Here is a 4,032-nt window from a genome sequence, read left to right on the forward strand (position 1 = left end):
CACCGAACCCAATTTTTAGAAAAAAAAAAAAACACACATAATTTTCGATAACTTCTTGCTCCCTCTTCCCAAAATTCCAGATTTACTTTTTGTTAATTTCCTGGCTTAGTGTGAGATAGAAATACGCCTGTCTCGTCTTAATCTTAATAATGAGTGAATCAATGAATGAAAGTGGAAGAAATGAAGAATGAAAGTGGAAGAAATGAAGTTTAACTCCCCTTTTTATGTTTATGTCAGACCAATCACTTCCCGAAAGGATCTTATACTTTGTATTATTAATATAATCTAGTTTCTTTTTATAATATCGATTTATATAATATAATAATATAATAGATTGAATTTATCTAATTTATTTCTATATCTAATTTATTTCTATATAGAATAGAGTGGCGATTCAAATGAATGATTTATGAGTATAAATCATGAATCAAAAATGGAAAATCATAAAAGATGGAAAAAGCTTTCGGATCTAGTCATATCATTCCATTATATTGACAATTTCAAAAAACTGTTCATACTATGAGCATAGTATGATGTCGGTCAGGCAAATATGCCCCCATCGTCTAGCGGTTCAGGACATCTCTCTTTCAAGGAGGCAGCGGGGATTCGACTTCCCCTGGGGGTAGGGTACTACGAAAGGAAGTTGATCATGGATTATCAATAAACCTATAATTGATTCTTCCTGGGTCGATGCCCGAGCGGTTAATGGGGACGGACTGTAAATTCGTTGGCAATATGTCTACGCTGGTTCAAATCCAGCTCGGCCCAATAATTCGCTGATCCGCCATAACATAAAATGCCCATTTTTTTGTATTTTGTTTTCCAGAAAAGCCAAACAAAAAAATTAGGGAAGAATAAAAAAAGTCCAATTTTCTGATATATCCATCCCTACCGCTATTTGTTTTTTATTTGTTCTATTTATTTGTTCCCATAAATTCTGACCTTGATAATGATCTAGATTCATATCAGGATCATTAAGTATAAAGTTTAATGAAAAGAAAGAGTAAAGTAAAGAAAAAAGACTCTTTTTTTTTTTTCATTTTAAAATTGATTATCGATCGATTTGGCAATAACGAAAGGATTACTAGTAACTAGTAATCCGCGTTGCTCTCACTAAAGCGCATACCCGTATGGATATCAATATATCACTCGCGCCTTTGTTTGTTACAACACGGCGATTCGAATCTAAAATTTAAATAGAAAATGGCTTGAATGAAATCATAAGAATATCTATGCTGTACACTTTTCTTTATTGCCCTGGGATTGTAGTTCAATTGGTCAGAGCACCGCCCTGTCAAGGCGGAAGCTGCGGGTTCGAGCCCCGTCAGTCCCGACGGATACAATAAAAAAAAAATACATCAATTGATCCCTCCATTTTCTGTGAAAGGGAATACAAATGAAAGAATTTCATTCCCAAGGATAGCCTTTTTTATTTATTTTTTCCTTTCCATTTTTTGTTGGGGTTTATTTGTAAACTATTTGTAAACGGTGAAAGTGGAAAAGCAGTCAGATGATACATCATCAGATGATTGTACAAGGAAGGCGGTAGATTATCGAAAAGAAAGAGTGGAAAAGAATATATAGAAATAAAGGAAAGGAATTCTTTTGATTGGGCCAGGAATCCAATTTTGTATTCGGTGTGGATAAAAGAGCTTCCTATGTTATACTATTCAATTCTCGACGGTGAATCGATTTGATAGCTTAGATATTGTTATTCATGATATTGATCCGATTCGATGTCATTGAAATGTAAGTCATCGCATTGAATTTACAAGCGACAAATTTATCATCTCTATGGGATTAAATCCCGAGTTATTGCGAAGTAAAAAAAACAATGAAATTATGGAAGTAAATATTCTCGCATTTATTGCTACAGCGCTGTTCATTCTAGTTCCTACCGCCTTTTTACTTATAATATACGTAAAAACTGTCAGTCAAAGTGATTAATTTGAATGAAACTTGACTTTTTATCAAGGATTTAAGAAAAAAAGGATTCCAATTTCACGTCTTAAATAAATTAAATAAAATGAATGGACTAGAATCAGCAGTATCCTATCAAACTCGATAGTATGGTAGAAAAAAAATATGAATCTTTCTACCATACTATCCATATCTATTATTGTAATGTATAAAGATACAAGCTTAATATAGATGAATCTACAATATGTATCTTCATACATGTCGATATCAATTAAATATATGTAATGAAATATATGTAATGTACATAGTATCTCAATTTTATTTCTTCGCTTGATCTATTTTATTTGTGTTGATTTCAATCAATCTGAAATAATTGAAAGGCAAGTCTTACGATTTTCTAATTCTTTCATTTCATGGAACCGATTTTTAATTTAACTTCTTTTCTTTGATCCATGATATGAAATGAGTCAATAAAGCATGGCATAAATAAAATTCCTAAAATAATAAATAAAACAGGGGGTAAGTGTGCAATATGTGACTACACTAAGGCAAGATCTTATTAAATAAAAGAACTACTTTTTTTCTCTTTGAACAGTAACAGTAAAGAGGGAAGGAAATAAAAACAAACAAATACAGAAAAAAAAAAGGGGGGGGGGTTCCTTGTCCCTCATTGTCCATATATAACTCTGGTAAGAGCTGGTTCATCAAAATAGAAAATTTAGGAAGAATTCTTTTTTTTTTTTAATAAATTGCCTATCATCCGTATCCCTTTTACTTTCGAAATACGAACATGGGAATTATTGAAATGTTTGTTTGATTTTGATTGAAAGGGTATTATTCATAGAATACATTACTCCACTAGAATCCAAGAATTTCGAAATGAAGACTAATAAAATAGTTAAAAAGGCTTTGCAAAACGATCTAGAAAACAATTGATACGGTTTGATTCCTCAACCCAATTAGAAGTACCCCTAGAGTCCACTTCTTCCCCATACTACGAGTGAAAGGGAAAATGTAAAGACTACCATTAAAGCAGCCCAAGCAAGACTTACTATATCCATGTGTATTATGTCCCCTAATTTCTATGAATATGAAACAAATAGGAAGGAATTTTTCCATTATTGTTCACTAATAATAGTGGAATTACCGGTGCAGAGTCAAAAGGAAAAGGGAATTCTGACACACCACCGTTGATGAAACACTTCAATAAATCCGCTTATAACAAGTTCTTATATGATTTCTAGTAAAATCGAGAACCATTAAGCACAAGCAAAATACGCAGTAACACTTTTGGAAGTATCAAAAGAATGTTACTCACATGTAGCAATAATAAGACTTCTTCTTTCTTTTGGTGTCCCTTATTAAGTAAAAGCCAATTATCCATCCAATCTAATATTGATTGGATGCCTGAACACTCAGAGACTTTCATCAGTCTGTATACAAAGTATCTTCCAACCCTTCTACAACCATTCATTAGTTAATTAAACACTCCCGTTATCCAATCTAATTCAAGACTCCGATAGTAGCCCCTCTATTAGTAGGGGAGGGGCTACCATATCAAGATTTACTCATTCCCTTCCACTACTCTAGTTTTTCCTTGAATCCTAGACGTAAGGATTTACAACACTTTAGAAAACAAAACCTCCGGAAGTTTATAATCAAGTTTATAATCAAGAAAGTATCAAGAGTCCTTTTCTTACACTTGTTTTTGCCGGAGAAAATTGGTCGAGTTATATCAGCAAAACAGAATATAGGATTTCGCGTTTTTTGTTGATCAGGCGACACCCGGATTTGAACTGGGGAATAAGGGATTTGCAGTCCCCCGCCTTACCGCTCGGCCATGTCGCCAAAAGGCTACAAACAAAAAAATGAGAGTATCCCCTTTTTATTTTTAGATTGGATCCATACCTTCAATTGGTTATAGTATCTCAAGACACACAATATCTAAAAACAAAAACTTTCCCTTTCTTTTTTCTTTTCTATTGAAAAAGAAAATGTGGATTCTCAGTTACAAAAGTAAAAATGCAGGACAAAAAAATTGGAACCATTAACTATTAACTATTGACGGCAAATTTATGGACGATTCTTCTTCACTTGTCTTTCTCTAATGGT

General features: G+C 33.0%; 3 non-coding genes across 3 annotated transcripts; 2 read left to right on the plus strand and 1 right to left on the minus strand.

The window, feature by feature from the left end:
• The first annotated feature begins 684 nt into the window (after positions 1–684).
• Positions 685–768, plus strand: TRNAY-GUA (transfer RNA tyrosine (anticodon GUA)). Its single transcript has one exon. It is a non-coding gene; the product is annotated as a tRNA-Tyr (tRNA).
• A 491-nt stretch (positions 769–1,259) lies between these two features.
• TRNAD-GUC (transfer RNA aspartic acid (anticodon GUC)) lies at positions 1,260–1,333 on the plus strand. Its single transcript has one exon. It is a non-coding gene; the product is annotated as a tRNA-Asp (tRNA).
• A 2,363-nt stretch (positions 1,334–3,696) lies between these two features.
• On the minus strand, positions 3,697–3,768 carry TRNAC-GCA (transfer RNA cysteine (anticodon GCA)). Its single transcript has one exon. It is a non-coding gene; the product is annotated as a tRNA-Cys (tRNA).
• Positions 3,769–4,032: the final 264 nt, after the last annotated feature.

This window comes from Durio zibethinus, unplaced genomic scaffold, assembly GCF_047325235.1.
Source record: "Durio zibethinus cultivar Kanyao isolate XHJ-2024 unplaced genomic scaffold, ASM4732523v1 HiC_scaffold_311, whole genome shotgun sequence".
Taxonomy (NCBI): Eukaryota; Viridiplantae; Streptophyta; class Magnoliopsida; order Malvales; family Malvaceae; genus Durio; species Durio zibethinus.